This window comes from Podarcis vaucheri, assembly GCF_965113315.1.
Source record: "Podarcis vaucheri genome assembly, chromosome: 14".
In the NCBI taxonomy this organism is placed as follows: Eukaryota; Metazoa; Chordata; class Lepidosauria; order Squamata; family Lacertidae; genus Podarcis; species Podarcis vaucheri.
The window spans coordinates 22,235,357-22,255,056 of NC_138752.1; the positions used below are offsets into that span (position 1 = coordinate 22,235,357).

Sequence of the window (19,700 nt, forward strand, 5' to 3'; positions counted from 1 at the left end):
TAGCCTGTATGTTCCTTCCTGGAAAGAATCTTACTTAGTGCACTCTTTATGTAGATAGCCCTAGACTTGCAAAGTGCTGAGCTGGGATTGTCTGTTGCTTGGTTGAATCGAGTGACATCTAGCTCCAACAGTCATTGAGTTTCAGGGAGCTGGATCTAGACAGCAAGGTGTGGCCCTCAGGACTCTTCCCAGGCTCCACCTTTTTTGACCCTGCTGCATGCCCTCCGGTAATTCTTCCTGGCTGGAAAGTGGTCTTGAATATATCTATATGTCTTGTAATAATATCTCTTGCTTGCCAAGATGGAATAAGCGGGTGAGGATTGCAAGGCTGAAATGTACCCTACTGTACAAAGGTCAATTGCTTCACTCACCTTTTTTCCCCCCTCTGGCATTGCCTCCCATTGCTATTTGGCACAATGGGTTGGAGTGGCATTGTTGAAAACAGTTCCCCCACCCTTTCTCCAGGATAATGTTGATGAATGACCAGAGTCACTTCAACATAGTGTCTCTCCCACGCCGTGTCAGCACTGTGAGGCTTCACAGAATGATGTTGAAAGCTGCCAAGGAAGAGAAAGAACTTACTTATGTATGCTACAACAGCGGCAAGAGTCTTGATTGCACAAGGATGGAAGAATGAAGAAACCACGACAAAAGAACAGTGGCAAGAGAAATTGATGAACTATGCAGAACTGGCGAAATTGACATGCAGATTACGAGACAAGGACAACTGTGACTTCAAAGAAGAATGGGAACCCTTCACAATTTTTTTTTAAAAGACAACAAAATGAATTGGACTCCTTGGCAGGTTTTGAATAAACATACACAAATTTATTGAGGGATAACATAGAAGATAGCTAATATAAGAATGTATACACCTTTATCATATGCAGAAGTTAACATTGAATGAGAAATCAGAGAGAGGAGCTGAGGAAAGTCACGGGGGGAGGGAGGGAAAAAAGGGGAGGAATAATGAAGATGATTTGTTTTGATAATTTGCTATGTTGAAATTGTGTGTGTGTGTGTGTGTGTGTGTGTGTGTGTATGTATATGTATATGTATATATATATCTCCAAGGTAATCAGCAAGGCCACAGTGCTCGCTTGACTATTTCCATGACAGTTACAGTCGCCTTCCTGTCCAGTAGAGTCCAGTGGCCAGCCTGTTGCACAATGCCATCCCAGAGTCTGAGAATACTTCATTACTAGGACAACATGTCAAGAAACAATTCTGGTGGCTCACCACCATACTGGGCAGAGTCATCGGTTTCTTATTCTAGCATGGGCGGCTTCTGTCCCTGACATAAAGGACGGCTAGGAAGTCATTTGGATCCATTAGCCTCTGGCAGAAGACCATTCTAATCGGCCCCTCGCCCCTATGCCATTTAGAAGCCATTGAAAGTCAAAACTTAGCCGAACAAGAGGATGGGTTACCAGCAGAATTTACATTACAGGGATGGGGAACCTGTGGCCCTGCAGGTGTTGATGGACTACAACTCCCATCATCCCTGACAATTGGCCATGTTGGTTGGGGATGATTTGTGCTTGAGTCCCAACAGCATATGGAGGGCCACAGGTTCCCCCTTTTGTGCTCTCTTCTGTCTCTGACACCCAGCATCAAGTATGTGGACTCAGAATTGGCTGTCCAACAGAGTTCCCAGTAAAGGAGGTAGAATCCCAATAGACCACAGCAATTGTCCGACAAGAATTGTGGCTCTGCCAGTTGTGAGATACAGGGTGGCATCTCTGGGATCCCAATGCTTGCAATATCTTGAGTAGCCTTCCCACAAGAATAATTAGAGTATATAGCTTATGTCATTTATACAGTGGTGCCTCAGGTTACATATGCTTCAGGTTACAGACTCCACTAACCCAGAAATAGTACCTCAGGGTAAGAACTTTGCTTCAGGATGAGAACAGAAATCATGCTCCGGCGGTGTGGCAGCAGGAGGAGGCCCCATTAGCTAAAGTGGTAAAGTGGGAAGAAATTGTACAATACGAGACATGTCCACTGCCACAGACCTGCATATGGTGGCCAGGACAGAAGGGGGGGGGCAAGTAGATCATGCCAGCCTGACGTTGGTGCAACATTTGGACATGGTTTGGGCACAACAATGGCTCAGAACGAAATAGATCCTGAGCTGGCTCCACCTCACCCCTGGAAAGATCTGCTTGGGGGCTTTCCATTGGCTGCCAGCAGCAGGAATCATACAGACAGCACACTCGCCTGCACATTCACTAGGCGGAAGGGACAGCACAGTACCAGTGGAGTAATGCTAATACCTGCTTTTCCCCCCGTCCCGCGGGTGGCAGTAGGTTAAGCCTAGCAGGACTAGGTGGAGGGACACCTCTGCCCAGTCCAGCCCCGAGCCCAGCACAAAGAGGGAGCTGAATTGCTCAGAATAATTCAAGATGCTGGCAGAGATTGACCTTATGAGATGAGGACTCTGGGAAAAGCAGATAAAATGGATATAGAAGACGTTGTAAATGTGCTGGGGGCAATGCAGTTCCAAGAACAAGCAACATTATTCTACAGTGTTAGCCTTTAACTAAGGGTACCATACCATGCATACTTACCTGGGGCATAAATCCCATTGAGCTTAGTGTGGCATACATTTGAGTAAGATATTCATATGCTTACACCGCATGGTCTTTGATAATGGTTATGACTCAGTGTTGAGAGATTAAAGTATAAATTGTAAATCTAATCTGCATTAGATCTAAATTTCCTTTTAAACTTTTTTTTTAAAAAGGCACTGCACTTTTTACTAAAAAACCGACCAAAACTCTCATTTAAATAAATGAAATGAATTTATTTAAATAAATAAATAAATGAAATGAATTTATTTGTTTAAATGAATGAAATGAATTTATTTGTTTAAATAAATAAATGAAATGAAATGAATTTATTTGTTTAAATAAATGAAATGAAATGAATACAATTTAAATAAATAAATATTATTTTTTTTAAAATGGATTCTTATCTATCCTGCTGACATGTCTATGTAAGAGTCAATTAAAAGGAAAATATTAAAGGTGGCTTTTGCTGTTAAGAATCAGTAGTGCACTTCATAACTATTTCAAAACAATATTTACATTGCAGTTTTGGTCACAGTTACAGACTGTCTTCTTGCTTTTCAGCAGCATTTCTACTGAATTAACTTTCCTACTTGCTGAACATTACTTTGTTTTATGTAACTAAATAAATGCAAATCTATTACTGTCTCTCCTACATTTTGGGGGAGGGCACTGCTTTTTCTTTGAAGTGCAAACACGGTAGCAAATTGGACTTGGGCCGGAAAAAATTGTGCCTTGTTTCCAATGGACTAATTGCATCATTGCTTAATTACTCCACGATTAAATGTCCTCTTCTGCAATAGCAGTCTGGTTTGATTGTTCCATTCAGGGCTGAGTTTACAATTTGACATATAGATACTGTAGTCTCCAAAAAATATGGTGTTATCTTTCATGCATGGAAAGCTTAGATTTCCTCCATTCATGTAAATTTCATACGCTTGCTTGGCCAGATGAGCATCATAGTTATGAAAAGATATACAGGATCCCAAGTGGGTGTTAATGTTGTTGATCTTGTTACACGGGAAAATGTAGTCTCTTACCTAAAGCATGAAGTGACTTGCTCTTCCCTTCCCCAATTCTGTTGGGAAATATCCCTAGCAAGCCCCACAAACAGAGCACTTAGTCACAAATCTCCTGTGGGAAAGAGCTGGAGGTGATTCGTTCAGCTGATTTGTGTTGCCTCCTCTCATTTAAATTAAAAAGAAATGTTGTGCTTATTACAAAATGCTGTCTTGTGTCAAACCAGTGGAAACCTTTGAGGAATTCACTGACCATGTACAGAAACTTGTGTTGAGATTTCTTAAAATAAGCAACAATACTTGTGTATTGTTGAATACAGAAAGCTGTAAATCATAGGACAAACCTTGGTTGCAGTTCATGCCTTGCCTGGAGAGAGCTAAACCTCGAGCCCAGGTCTCCAAGTGTCCTGGTTTTCCAAGGACAGTCCCAGAATTACAGAAGCTGCGCTTAGTTAGTCTCTAAGGTGCTACTGGACAATTTTTTATTTATATATATATATATTTCAACTGCATCAGACCAACACGGCTACCAACCTAAATCTAGAAGCTGTGCTGGTTTTGCTTTTTCCTCCCCTCCTTGTTTCAGTTAAAAGTGGTGGAGAGATCAGACACCCCCCTGTCCTTTTAGGAAACAGGTGACTTCTGTCTGTCTGTCCATCTCTCTCGCACGCGCTCTCTCTCTCTCTCTGTGTGTGTGTGTGTGTATGGGTGAAAACAAAGTCCTGTTTAAACTGAAAGTAAAATACCTGCACCAAATGAAAGAAGTGTGGGCATTACAGAGGGCACCACTACTGAGAAGGCCCTCTGCCTGGTTCCCTGTAATCTCACTTCTCGCATTGAGGGAACCACCAGAAGGCCCTCAGAGCTGGACCTCAGAAGGCTGAATTGCTTACCAATATAATTACATGGATAATTCTCATCTAGGAACTAGTCTACTTTAGTTGCTCTTGATAGCCTTCTCCCAAAATTTGTTTAAATCTCTTATGAAGCCAAGATAGCTTTGGGAGTGAGTTCCACAGTTTAACCATTCATGGTTGAAGTACTTTTTTAAAAAATCTGTCCCAAATCTTCCAAATTCAGCTTTATTTGATGCCCAAGAGTTCTAGTGCCGTAAGAGAATGAGAAAAATTCTTCACTATCCAAGTTCTCCATGCCATGCATATTTTAAAAAACATCTGTCACGTCACCTGTTCTTCGTCTTGTATCTAAAGTAGAAAGTCCCAAATACTGCAACTATTTCTGCATAGGAGAGTCACTCTATACCCTTGATCATTCTCCTTTCATTCTCCTTTTCTGAACGTTTTGCAGCTCTACAACTTGTATATCTACAGACTCCAGGTTTCCGCAACGTCTGCTGATACCTCTCTTTCATGTGTGTTGGATTTTGGCTACAGAAGGACAGCTGCTCGGCCGCACTAGTAATAGATATGGTGATGGCGATACTGATTTGTAGCTTCAGGCAATCTGTGAGGAAAATTGAGATAGCAATGGGTGGTGGGTGTGGGAAAGAAAGATACCTCCAGTGTTCATAGTGGTGTATACTCCTCCTGAAAAAGAGGGGTGGGAGAGAAATTATTTCAACTTGCATTTTAATGAGAACCTACATGAAATCCACACTTCTTGCACCAAAACGTGAACTACAAGGCAGTGCTTCTTCAAAACAATCACATATCTCTGAATTTAGCACCATTTCTTCAGCTCCAAAAATATATACATATTGGCAGAAAGTGCATGCAAAAATGTTTTTATTTATAAGAATAACATATTAACATGCATCATATTCAGGGAAATTGCTTGCAATAAGGGCATATATTAGGAGCAATGGACATGAAAATTTATATATATATATTTTTAAAAAATGGAAAACTGATGATGAAATGTGGCAGATACTTGAGAAAAGGAAAGGAAATGAGATTGTCCAATTTGTCAATACATGCTGAAAAACAGTGGTGAACTTTTCCCATGGCTTCTCCCATAGCCATCAAGCAGCTAAGGTTAGGTAGGACAAGGTGGATCGGCCAAGTGGCTGGGTGCAGAAGGAGCAGCTCAGGCTAGAGGGGTATGGGAAGAAGATGGGGCTGGTCTGCCACCCCATTTATCTTCTCTCTGTGATCTTTCACATTTCCCACATTTTGTTGTAATAGCTGATACAAGAGCCAATGGACAAGATCCAGCTGACGTGCTGAGAACATGGGTGAAGTGGCTTCCTCTGGAGAATTCAGCACAGGCAAATGAATACTTTCCCATATTACTGCTTGCAATTAACTGGTGTGTGATCTCGTTTAAAAAAAGAAAAGCCCCCCAACAACAACACTTGTTGATCCTGTCTGGTCTTTGACCTCTCAATAAAGGTTGATTGATTGACACTTGTTGATCTGTACAGCTCGGCTGTTCTGGTCACAGACTGTTCACTGCCTCAGGGCCCACAGCTCTGCCTACAACTGTCAACACCCGTAACAAATTACACCAGAATTATTTGGTGGGAAGTATAATTTCCATATTATTCCAGTGATTGTTGAATGTTACTTGATTTGATGTAAAAAAAAAAAAAAAAGGTAAAGGACCCCTGACAGTTAAGTCCAGTTGCGAATGACTCTGGACTATTTGATGTAGGTTGCTTATTTTAAAGTTATGTTTTATTGTCACATTTTTTTATGGCATTAGATTGTTATAGGGTGTACATTCTTTGTTTCTTCAGCTTGCCTTGGGTATTGTAAGATAGAAAGACGGTATGCAAATTAAAAGTGATGATGATGATGATTTGTTAAATGGTCTCATAGTGCTTTAAATGTATGGTGTGAATGTGGCACAGAATTCTTCACCTGTTAAAATGTTGTGCACTTTTCATATGTATCTGTTAAAAATGCAGTATCTGTATGTACCTTTTTTAAAAAAGAAGCTTTTCATATACCACAGGAATGCATCTCATGAAATTGGAGCCCATTGTGGCTCCTTCAGAGTATTCTTTAGGATCGAAGTGGAGTTTCTTACATGAAACTCAGCTTTAAGCTGAAGAATCCCCTCCTGCCACTGCTGTATTTGCTTCCCTGATTAAGGGATACCATAAAAGAACGACTCTCTCATTTTACAAGGTTGGGACAAGCACCAAAGGCAGCAGATCAGCATTGTTCCACTGGAGGTGCATCCTAAGGTTTTACACAATAGGAGGATTGCCCTGAGTCAGGAATCCTGAATTGCAACTTTTGTGGGTGGGACGCTGAAGAATTTAGAATCATGCACAAATGGGGCGTTACCACAGAGAAAGCCGCTGTGCCTCTTCAGTCTTCTTCACTAGGAGATGTAACGTACTCTCTGGAGTGAAACAGCCAGGTAGGACTTTTTTGTCTCCTTTCATTCTTGAGCTTCATTCTGCAGTAGCTGGGACTGTTGGTTTGGTTCTTTCTCTTTTTAAGGAATGCAGTTCGTGCTAACAGTTGTATGCTGCGGGTCACATTCACTGAAATTAATGAGTTTATGCCAAAAACAATGAAACAGCTCACCATCCTAATGAACGGCAGGTGTACTAACTGACCCGAAATGCTTTAATAACAGCAAAAACATGTAGAATCTTGACATGTGTTTTAATCTGGCCTTTACCGTGTTGTTGATTTTATTTTTTTGAAGGCTTTAAAAAGGCTGTTTTTAACTTTTTTACTGACAATTTAATAGTTTGATTCTTTTTGTAAACTGCTTTGAGGGTTCTGTCATCTCAGACAAATGGTGTTTGTGTGTGTGTGATTAGATAGATTAGATAGATAGATAGATAGATAGATAGATAGATAGATAGATAGATAGATGATAGATAGAGATACATTCTCTTTTTCTTGTCACCTTGTAACTGCTGAAATATTTTAATGTAGCCATTGATATTACTTTTTCCTGATGTTTATTAAAAACAACAACAGTTAACAGATCCATATGATATTCTGGGAGACAGGGAAAGACTGCTGCTTGGGTAGAGTGCTAAAAACCTAAATTAATGATTTTAGATGGATAAAGTCAAATAGGATACTGTGACCGAATATGTGTTGCCTCACTCTTCTTACCTCCTAATCTGTTAAACGTGTTGAACTTGTTGTACCTGGCAGGTGGTAGAGGGGGAGCACATGACTACTTTTACATATTGTGTGTGGTATGTAATAAAAAAAAAAATGTTGGCACATCCAAGGTTGGAGAGAGAAGGCAAGCCTCCCACTCTTCTACCAGATACTGTGTTCACTATGTGCTGGGTTTTTTTAAAAAAAAATGTGCAAGCCTTATTGCGTATTGATAAGTCATAAAAGGGACGCGGGTGGTGCTGTGGGTTAAACCACAGAGCCTAGGGCTTGCTGATCAGAAGGTTGGCGGTTCGAATCCCCACGACGGGGTGAGCTCCCGTTGCTCAGTCCCAGCTCTTGCCAACCTAGCAGTTCAAAAGCACGTCAAATTGCAAGTAGATAAATAGGTACCGTGCGGTGCTTTGGTTTGCCAGAAGCGGCTTAGTAATGCTGGCCACATGCCCTGGAAGCTATCTGCAGACAAACACCAGCTCCCTCGACCTATAGAGCGAGATGAGCGCTGCAACCCCAGAGTCATCCATGACTGGACCTAATGGTTAGGGGTCCCTTTACCTTTACCTAAATCATAAAAACTGTGCACAATTTACATTATCACAATCAGCTACAGGAGCAACACTAAATGATTAATTCTCAGAAAGCACCTGATATGAAATTATTAATGATACCACACTATTACTTGGCTAGAATAAATATTGTTACACGCCACACCGATACCGGGTTCTGTATGTATTTCCTTTTGGACAATGAAGGACAGGAGAGACTGCGGCGTCTTCATGAAATGTGCATTTACACAGATATACAACCTGAGCCTAAGATAGAGGGTGCTCAGGATTACACCCCAAGAGAGTCCATTGCTTCTCTCATAGGTGCAGCCTGCTTGGGTCTGCAAAAGGAGAAATCAGTCATGCCCTCTGTGTCTCCTTGTTACAGCTTGTCCTAGCCAGCCCACATGGTGTTCTCTTGCTCTGCTTGCCAAACCGCTTGCAAAACCGATAAGCCTTTTTTGTTCACTTATGCCATTCACCCTGAAATCTGAAACTGCTTTGGTCTCCGCCCACCACCAATGCACAGCTGGGGGAGGGGCTCCCCCCCCTCCTTATGTGGCACATTTTTGCCCTCTTGGAGGCTTCCTGGATGGGCTAATGACTGGCGGTTGTCAGCATTCCGTTCTTTCAGTGAGCTGGCCTGGCTCCTTAGCATAAACCAAATTAATCAAAGGTTAATTCTAAACTTTTACTAATTCCAGGATTGATGGGTGACTTGCACACTCACTCTGGTCTCCAAAATTTATTATATTATAAAGAACACAATACGTGATAACTATAATAAATACTGCTACTGATGTTCCTCAGCATACTATTTTTCTTTCTTCACAAATTGGTGTATTCAGTTCCCTGGTCCAGAATTTCCAAATCCCTTTATTGTATACACTGTGTTATTACTGGTTACTTAGTCACACTTTCTCCCTCCTTGAGCACAGTAGTTAGTCCAACAACGCTTAGCTTTCCCCACACTTTTTTTATCTGATCTGTTTTATTAGGCTTCTTATCCCCAGCATGCATTTGCATATAAATATTCTGGCCGGAGTTATAATGAATTAAGCTTGATTCATTTTTTTTTTACATCAGTGGTTCCCAGTTAGCTAAGTACTGCGGGCCCCCTGATTTTCAAAAGCAGAAGCCATGGACCCCCTACTTTTGACAATTTTGATAGTTTTTGTTATGGTCCCACAGAACCTCAGGGGTCTGCAAACCACCCATTGGGAACCACTGTTTTACATAGCTTAATGGCAAATTTACACCATACATTTATTTTTTATATATATATTTTTTTTATTAAACTTTCTGTTTTACAATTTAGAATATTCATTTAAACAGCCTTAAAATATCAAAGACTTCCCTTCTTATCCTTCCATGGTTCATTTTGCATATCACAAATCCCTGCATATTTTCCATAAACTAAACCATTCAATATTACATTATTACATCCATCAAGACTTATTTGCACTCTTGAATTTAACTTAATGCTGCCATTGTTTTCAAGTGTACACAGTCCCCCCCCCATATATTCAGTAAACATATTCCAATCTTCTTTAAACATATGTTCTTCTTCTTCTCTTATTCTAGGCACCATACATTTAAGGCACTACAGTGCCGCTTTAAACAATCATAGCTTCTCCTAAAGAATTGTGGGAGCTGTAGTTTGTTTAGGGTTCTGAGAGGAGGCTCTGGGTGGTCAGCAGCCAGGCTATGTGTGCCTAATGATACCAACCCCCAAACCAAGGACTCATGGGATATCAGCCATCTAAGCTGTGCACTTCTCACTACAAGGGAGCTGTATTGGGTGGAGTAAGGCCCATAGCTCATTGGTAGAGTATCTGCTCTACCGAAGCAAGGAGTTTCCAGATTTAGTCCCTGACATCTCTAGGTAGAGATGGGAATGGTCTCTGTCTAAAGCCCTAGAGAACTGCCACACCAGTCGGTCTAGACAATATTGAGCTAGATGGGCCGAGGGTCTGATTTAATACAATGGTACTTTGGTTCGCAAACGGCTTAGTTGTTAAACAGATCGGCTCCCGAATGGCACAAACCCAGAAGTAAGTTTGCAAACGTTTTTCGGAAGCCGAGCGTTTGCTGTGACTTCTGATTGAGTTCAGGAAGTTCCTGCAGCCAATCGGAAGCCACACCTTGGTTTTCAAATGGTTTCTATAGTCGAACGGACTGCCGGAACAGATTAAGTTTAAGAACCAAGGCACAGATACAATGATCTGTATGACAGATACCACATTTACAAGTGCTATAAAAAAGAGAATGTGTTTAGTTATATATTTAAATTAGAATTTTATTACCAGTAAAGGTAAAGGGACCCCTGACCATTAGGTCCAGTCGTGGCCAACTCTGGGGTTGCAGCGCTCATCTCGCTTTACTGGCCGAGGGAGCCGGCGTACAGCTTCAGGGTCATGTGGCCGGCATGACTAAGCCGCTTCTGGCAAACCAGAGCAGCAGTGCACAGAAACGCCGTTTACCTTCCCGCCAGAGCGGTACCTATTTATCTACTTGCACTTTGACGTGCTTTCGAACTGCTAGGTTGGCAGGAGCAGGGACCGAGCAACGGGAGCTCACCCCGTTGCGGGGATTCGAACTGCCGACCTTCTGATCGGCAAGTCCTAGGCTCTGTGGTTTAACCCACAGCGCCACCCGCGTCCCTTATTACCATTACAGCAGTCCAAAAGTACAGTAGCAGGATATTACATCATAGCATATATAAAGCAAAAAGTAAGTTAAAGAAGGGATGACACACCGGTATAAATGAAGACATCCTCATTTCCCAAGCAGGTGTGGATGACGAATGTCGAGAATAGGAAATAAAATCCCACCAGATGACATGAAAGCATTCTGGAGCCTCCCTGGATATATGCAGTTTATGTTCACATTTTTCTGCAATAGCCAAGTCCAAAGACAAACGTAGATTTTTCATGGTTTTCCATGGCTGAGCTATTGAAATTCTAGCAGCAGCTAAAAGTTATTTAGAGCAACAAGTTTTCATGTTGTTAGTCCACGTATTCAGTTGATATGTTGTGGGGAGACCTAAACCAGTGATTTAATTATTTTAGATATTTCTCGATATCCTTGAGAACAAAATAATGACACCCAAGGGCATTTTCGCCAATGATGGAAGAATGTCCCTCAGGGTCCACAGCTCTGCCAGAAATCCTGTGTTGACCGTAATGTGATAGGAAACATCTGCACAGGTATACAAATGCCATTTGTGCAGAATCACACGTATGGTGAAACAGATTTATAAGGCCTAGCTAACCACAGAGATTTCCATTCAGACTCCTATATTAAGCATTTAAATCCTTCTCCCAAGAACATTTCAGACCCAGCAGGGGACCCAGTGGTAAGTTCTAAAAGCACTATGTAAGTAATAGAGACCAGTGCTTTGCCTCTGTGTCCCTGACTCAATACAATAGATTTAAAATTAGTCAGAGATCTAGAAGCTTGCACTCAAAGTCACTGATCTCCCAATATATGCCAGAGTTGATACTTTTGTAAACAACTGTGAATAGTCTACAGTACAGAGGAAGGCGATTTACAAAACAGCAAAATCCATTACTCCTTATGAGACAACATTTCCTGTTCAATATACCGTAAATCCAGATTTTACTGAGAACAGTGCATTTATAACATCAGAATGACATGAAAATCACTACCCCCTCCCCGAGTTACAAAACATATGTTTTTGTCTGAATATGGTACCCAAACTGGATTTTTCCTCCATCATTTATGTAACTGTGATACTGTGATAACCGTGAATACAGAGTAGCTCCTAGGAAGAGGGCCTTTCACCCAGTTCCACTTACCCGCCCATAATTTATAACATCAGAATGACATGAAAATCACTACCCCCTCCCCGAGTTACAAAACATATGTTTTTGTCTGAATATGGTACCCAAACTGGATTTTTCCTCCATCATTTATGTAACTGTGATACTGTGATAACTGTGAATACAGAGTAGCTCCTAGGAAGAGGGCCTTTCACCCAGTTCCACTTACCCGCCCATAATAATCAGTTTTAAAAACAGGTTTTGTAAGTTATGTCAAAGTTGTCTGTGGCACTGCATTCTGTAATAGTAGGGTCTGCTGAGCTGAACTTCCAGAGACTTTTGCCTGTTACGTGTTCTTGAATTAGCAGTCATGCTTTTTCATTTCCATGCCAATCTTTTCCATTTCCTGATTTCCATGCCAGTCTTTCCCATTTCCTGGTTTCAAGAAAAAGGCTTGAATCAGAGGGAGCTTTTAGGCTATGTAGAACATGACTCAGTGCTTGAGTCCTTTGCATGCAGAAGTTCCCAGGTTCAACCCCCAGCAATCTCCAGATATGGCTGGGAATGCCCCTTCTCTGAAATGTATTTATTGTTATTAATTTATTGCATTTATATCCCGCTTTTCCCTCCAAGGAGCTCAAGGTGATATACAGTCATACCTCATGTTACATTTGCTTCAGGTTAAGCGTTTTCAGGTTGCGTCCCGTGGTGACCTGGAAGTACTGAAACAGGTTACTTCCGGGTTTCGCCACTTGCACATGCGCAGACTTGCAAAATAACGTCACGCGCATGCGCAGAAGCGGCGAATCATGACCCGCGCGTGTGCAGACGCGGGTTGTGTTCTTTTCAGGTTGCGAACGGGCCTCCGAAACAGATCCCGTTCGCAACCAGAGGTACCACTGTACATGGTTCTCTTCCTCCTTCTCTTCCTTGCTATCTTTGCAACCACTGTGACTGGCCTAAGGTCTCCTAGCAAGTGTTGTGGTTGAGTGGGGATTTGAACCCTGGTCTCTCATCACTCTAACCACTACAGTGACTCACTGCAAGTCAGCATAGACAGTACTGAACTGGATGGGCTTTTGGTCTGACTCTGTATAAGGCAGCCTGCTACTGTGGTAGAATCCTCAATACCTGTCAGTTCGTGTCCAGGTGGGAAATAACTGGGCGAGACCGAGATATGAAGCAAGGCACCCAGTGGTGATATTTATTAATTGCCACAGCAAGTTCCAAGTCCTCCAAGAAGGAATGGGCTCCATCCAAGCCTCTGCACATTCCTTTTTATGCTTTTCTTGGGGTGTTTTCCACCCATTCGCACAAGCTTATTTATTACAGCTTAATATTTCTAAAATGTTCATTGTTATTTGTCAAGTATGCTAAGGGCTGGTTTCTAGCATCTGCTTTGCTCACCAGAAGCTGTCTGCTACTTATTTCCGCTTCTCGCTGGGTAGCTCATGCCCTCCAATAACCGGGGGAGCCAAATGAGAACGCTCATTTTTGGGGTCAGCTGCTGTGGTGCAAACCAGCTGACTCCCACCAGAACACCGAACCAAAACGCAGGACATTCCAGGATTCTGTAATTCCAGGATGTCCCAGCTGAGCAGTATGGTAGCTGTGTATGTGCCTTGTCAGTACAGTGGTACCTCAGGTTAAGTATTTAATTCGTTCCGGAGGTCCGTTCTTAACCTGAAACTGTTCTTAACCTGAAGCACCACTTTAGCTAATGGGGCCTCTTGCTGCCGCTGCACTGCCGCTGCACGATTTCTGTTCTCATCCTGAAGCAAAGTTCTTAACCCGAGGTAATATTTCTGGGTTAGTGGAGTCTGTAACCTGAAGCATATGTAACCTGAAGCGTATGTAACCCGAGGTACCACTGTACTTTTGTTGTGACCTTTGCTCTATTGAATTTGTTCACTGTGCAGAAACAGCTATGACCAAGATGGCTCCTCTCACACTATTTTTATGCCAACATATACCAAAATGGCACCACTGCAATAATAACATCCTTATGTGCGCTGTCATGTCCTATCTAGGGTTTACTCACACATTCACTTTGACAATATCACTTTGGTTTGGGAAAGTAATCCAAGATTGATTCTTGAGTTTTGAGCTCTGTGGTTTATTTGGAGGAGACAAACCACAAACTGGGTTCAGGAGGCATATTAAACCAACGCATGCATAGCTCAGTTGGTTGGAGCATGATGCTGACAATGCCAAGGTTGCAGGTTCAATCCCAACATGGGAAAGCCTCATATTCCAGCATTGTCAGGAGTTGGAGCAAGTGATCCTCAGGGTCCATTCCAACTCTACAGTTCCATGACTTAGCTGGCAGCAGCAGCAGCAGGACCAGAGGCCGTGATTTCCTTAGCAACAGCTTTCATGCTTGCACATTCACACTAGGCCATTCTCTGGCTGGGCGTTACTGCAAACTGAGCCTAAATCTGTGTTGCTCTTATCTGCTGTTTCCCAGGGGCTCCTCAGAATTCTCTTGAGTTAAAGTCTTGTCTTTTCGCCCAATGAGTATAACATGACATCAGGTTCTAAGGCTGCAACCGTGTGTGTAGCCCCTTTGAACACGGTGGAATTCTTTTCTGACCAAACATACACAGGGCTGTATGTCTTGGAACACATCCATCTGATTGTTTCATTTGATTATTCCATTCCCACTCCTGCAACACACCCTTTCCCATCTTTCCAGGTTCAGTGTAATGACAGCAGACCCTCCAAGTGTCCCTATTTTCCAGCGACATCCCTGATTTAGAGAAGCTGTCCTGGTTTCTGATTTGATCCCAGAACATCCAGCTTTTCCTTAGGATGTCCCTATTTTCATTGGAGAAATGTTGGAGGGTGTGGTGTTATCCAACCCTCGAGTCGTCTGAAGGTAATCCTGTATTGGGAAGTTTTTTTAATGTTTAATTCTTTATTGTGGTTTTTATATATGTTGGAAGCTGCCCAGAGTGCTGGGGCAACCCAATCAGATGTGTGGGGTATAATTAGTAAAATTATCAGTATGGAATGGGACATCCATATTTTCATCAGAGAAATGTTGGAGGGTATGTGATAGAGCTAGCAGTTTGCTGATACGCCCTGAATGTTAAGGGCTTGGCAGTTTGGGGATTTGCCCTGGAGTCACATGACCACAGTTCCTTAGGCCCATATATTTCCCCCTTTCTAGCAGAGAGTCTTAGGGGCTCCTCTGAATAAAGCTTCTTTTATAAAAGTGCTGCTCATTCTTGGTGCCTGTTGTTGGACCCAGAAACACTGTATGGTGTCAGAAAGTGGATAAACATTAACTGGCAGAAACAGGGGTGCCAACTTGAATAAAATGTTGAATAAAATATTGGCCGCCTCAAATATTATATTTTGCGAGGAGTGAAGGGACCTCAGTCTCCTATGGGCAGAAAGTCTTCTGGCTGATGGGCTACAAACAGAAGATAAGAAGCTGTCAGAGCTGCACCCAGAGACAGTAAGACCTACATAAATGTTGTTAAACCTTTGCAAAAATGAAAATGCTGCAGCCCCCATCAAGCCTGCCATTGTCAACGGATATTGCAGAAAACTGGAGAAAGTTTAGACAAAGATTTGCACTGTACGTACCTGGCAGCAATAGGGACTGAAGGAAAAACTGATACGATCAGTTGCTGTGGTAGGAGAGGAGGCCCTAGACATTTATAATAACTGGGCTCGCTGAAGAAGAGAACATGAAGCTGAATGTAATTATTGATAAGTATGAAGGGTGATGCATGCCTAAAAGAATGAGACTTGGGGAAGGGGGTGGAATAAGTTATTCAGGTGTATACGAAAAGCGGAGCAAACAATGGATCAATACGTAGCAAAATTAAGAAAGCTGTGAGTAAGAATTGTTCTTTTGCGGACCTGGGAAAGAGTTCGATAAGGGACAGAATTATTTGTGGTATCAAAGATAATGTCATTGGAGAGCAGCTGTTGCAAAAGGGGAATCTGTTCCTGGACAAGACTATTCAGATTTGCAGGGGCTCATAAACTGTGAAGCACAGGCTAAAGATCTGGACTCAGGGAAAGATGTTGTCTATACTCTGCATATTATTACAAAAGATGGGTGCCAGTGGCATATGCATCTCAGTCCCCCACTGGCACTGAAATTAGATATACACAGATGGAAAAAGAGCTACTTGGTATACTATTTGCTTATAAAATATTTACTCAATATATGTATGGGGTTACAAAAGTGGGACGCCACCCCTAATCTCTGCCAAGCTGGGCCAAGATTCCCGGGGGTTGCATACTACTAGTACTACGGTGGTACCTCGGGTTACAGACGCTGCAGGTTACATACATTTCAGGTTACAGACTCCACTAACCCAGAAATAGCACCTCGGGTTAAGAACTTTGCTGCAGGATGAGAACAGAAATCGTGCTCCAGCGGCGCGGCGGCAGCAGGAGGCCCCATTAGCTAAAGTGGTGCTTCAGGTTAAGAACAGTTTCAGGTTAAGAACGGACCTCCAGAACGAATTAAGTTCTTAACCTGAGGTACCACTGTATTATTAATACCCTGCCCATCTGGCTGGGTTTCCCCAGCTACTCTGGGCAGCTCCCAACAGAATACTAAAAACACGATAAAAGATCAAACATTAAAAACTTCCCTAAACTGGGCTGCTTTCAGATGTCTTCTAAAAGTCAGATAGTTGTTTATTTCATTAACATCTGGTGGGGGGGGTGTTCCACAGGGTGGGTGCCACTACCAAGAAGGCCCTCTGACTGGTTCCCTGTAACCTCCCTTCTCGCCGTGAGGGAACCGCCAGGAGGCCTCGGAGCTGGACCTCAGTGTCCAGGCTGAACGATAGGGCTGGAGATGCTCCTTCAGGTATACAAGGCCAGGCCATTTAGGGTTCTAAAGGTCAGCTCCAACACTTTGAATTGCGTCCAGAAACATACTGGGAACCAATGTAGGTCTTTCAGGACAGGTGTTATGTGGTCTCCGCGGCCGCTTTTAGTCTCCAGTCTAGCTGCTGCATTCTGGAATAGTTGTAGTTTCCGGGTCACCTTCAGAGGTAGCCCCATGTAGTTGCAGTAGTCCAATGCAGTATTTCCTAGGTGGTCACCCGGTGTCTGTGTTCCTTTGAGAAGCAAGACACAGCGGAGGCTGTTGTAGCTTTAAGAAACATGGTTTATTCACAAACCTTTAGTTTGCATGGAGCGAGTACAGAACTTGCAGCATAGTCATATCAAGAGGGGCTTGTTACCCACAGCAGTGCAGCACCACAGCAGTCCAAGGCATCTTTTCCAGCCTCCCCCCCCCAAAAAAATGGTTCCTTCACCACCTCCTGGTACCACCCCTCCATTCTTCTGTTCCTAAAAACTAAGCCTCCTTTATTTATTTCCATGCTAAAACCCAGCTCTTTTGATGTTTAGAAGCACTAATAATGGTTAATCCCTGCTTTTGGGAACCTGTAGCAAAGGAGTTTTCACCAGATTTCATCAACACTTGTTGATTGACTAGGATTAAAGGCACACACTTGGGACATTGATGTAGTTTAATTAACTCACCACATGCTAATTGCTGATGCTAATTAGTCTTGAGAGACTATGGAATGCACCTCAGAGGCCTAAGATTTATCACCATATGGCAGCTATGGTAGAAGTTTGTTCACTTGCTTAAAATACAGGTTATGTCAACAACCAGGGCCACTGAATCCACACCCAGCTCCTCAAAGGGCCTACCAGAAGATAGGAACTGACTTATTTACAAGGCATTCCAAAGATTACTTAATATAGGGCTGCCATACGGGAGGGAATTTCCGGAAGGCGGCAAGTAAACCGAGAAATCATGTTTTCGTTAAAAAACGGATTTTTACTTCTTGAAATATGGCAACCGCAACTTAATAGTCACAGATTATTGTTTTCTCTTTCTATAAATATGCACACTGCAGAGTACCAGCAGTAAATTGGTGGCTGCCAGCCTGACAGGGACCTTTGCCAGGCATGGTGTTCCCAATGAAGTCTTCAGCAACAATGTTCCACATTTGCTCAACCATTTTAATGGGAAGGTTATTAGAGCTAATTTGCAGATACCTGAAGATTTACTACACCCTACAACTAATGAAAGTCCCAAAAGAATGAAGGAAACCCAAAAGATAATATTTTGACCAGAACTTAAGCCAGGAGACAAGGTTTGCCTGATAAATTATTCCACAGGCACTTGGGACCAAAGGTGTACAGTGGTACCTCGTGTTAAGAACTTAATCCATTCTGAAGGTCCATTCTTAACCTGAAACTTTTCTTTACCTGAGGTACCACTTTAGCTAATGGGGCCTCCCGCTGCCGCCACGCCACCGCCACATGATTTCTGTTCTCATCCTGAAGTAAAGTTCTTAACCTGAGGTACTATTTCTGGGTTAGCAGAGTCTGTAACCTGAAGCATCTGTAACCTGAAGCGTCTGTAACCAGAGTTACCACTGTACAGTTGTACAGCATCTATATCCAAAGTTTTAGGTCTTTCAGAGGAACAATAGAAACTTTGTGTCCCATAACAGTTGTGTTTAATGAGCCTTCCCTGAATGTTTCCGAGAAGTACAGTGGTGCCTCGCAAGACGAAATTAATCCGTTCCGCGAGTCTCTTCGCCTAGCGGTTTTTCCGTCTTGCAAAGCAACCCTATTAGGGGATTAGCGGATTAGCGCTATTAGCGGTTTAGCGGCTATTAAAGGCTTAGCAGATTAGCGGCTAAAAGGCTATTAGCGGCTTAGCGGCTTAGCGGCTTAGAAAAAGGGGGGAGCGGAAAAAAATTGGAACACTTGCAAGACGTTTTCGTCTTGCAAAGCAAGCCCATAGGGAAAATCGTCTTGCAAAGCAGCTCAAAAACGGAAAACCCTTTCGTCTAGCGGGTTTTCCGTCTTGCGAGGCATTCGTCTTGCGGGGCACCACTGTATCAGAAAGTACTGGTTCTGACTGCAGTCAAACAATTAGTAACTCATCATGTCAAGAACAATCTGATAGGAGAGCCCGCTGGATCCCTATGATGGACAAACACAGACATTTTCTACCATAAAGATAAAATCTCCAGAATGGCTTATAGAGATGTGTTAAAATCTATTATGTACTGTAATTCATTAGCCAAGATCAGTTATTTCCCATAGTAGATGTTTATACAGTTTATGCAGCATAATGACCATACATATCTATAATAATAATAATATTAAGGTTTTCCCCATATTTGTTCACGTTTTATAACTTGTTAAAAGGGGGAGGTGTAATGATAGAGCTTGATAACCTGTTGACACTCTCTTAATGTTAAGGATGTGGCGATCTGAGGACTTTCCCCTGGCTCTGAGCCTTCTTCCCTTGGGGGGGGGGTTCCCCAGCTGGCTCCTCCCACATTTCCTCTGCGTCCAACCAGTCTGGGACATGATGGTACAACATGGAGGCCATTAAAACATCAAGTTGCACCTTTCTGCTTCTCTTTAGAGACCTCTTCTATATTCATTTGATTTGCAGTTTGTGATTAAAAACTGCACCATTTCATGAATTTCCTTGTAAACAAATAAGGAAATTCTCAGATCCCTCCCCCCCCCAGTCTTTTGGTGTCTTGTGCCTTACATACTGGAGTTGTAGACAGTTTCAAGGATATTTATTTGCAATCAAGTGGTTTTAAAATTTTATGAAATAAATATAAACAAACAAACATGGGTGTCCTTATATTGTTAGAATGGATCTGCATGGGGAAAACAAGGTTGGGTCATTTAGTTATGT

General features: G+C 42.5%; 1 protein-coding gene across 3 annotated transcripts in view; it reads left to right on the plus strand.

The window, feature by feature from the left end:
• LOC309518314 (ceramide synthase 3-like) overlaps positions 1-19,700 on the plus strand; it is a 79,023-nt gene that overhangs the window by 20,300 nt on the left and 39,023 nt on the right. Inside the window, exon 1 of one of the 3 annotated variants that reach the window (XM_082198418.1) lies at positions 6,775-6,922. The exons of the other annotated variants lie outside the window; for them this stretch is intronic. The gene's annotated coding sequence lies outside the window, so the exon portion shown is untranslated. Of the gene's footprint in view, positions 1-6,774; positions 6,923-19,700 lie in introns of those variants that run through there. 3 annotated transcript variants of the gene reach the window in all.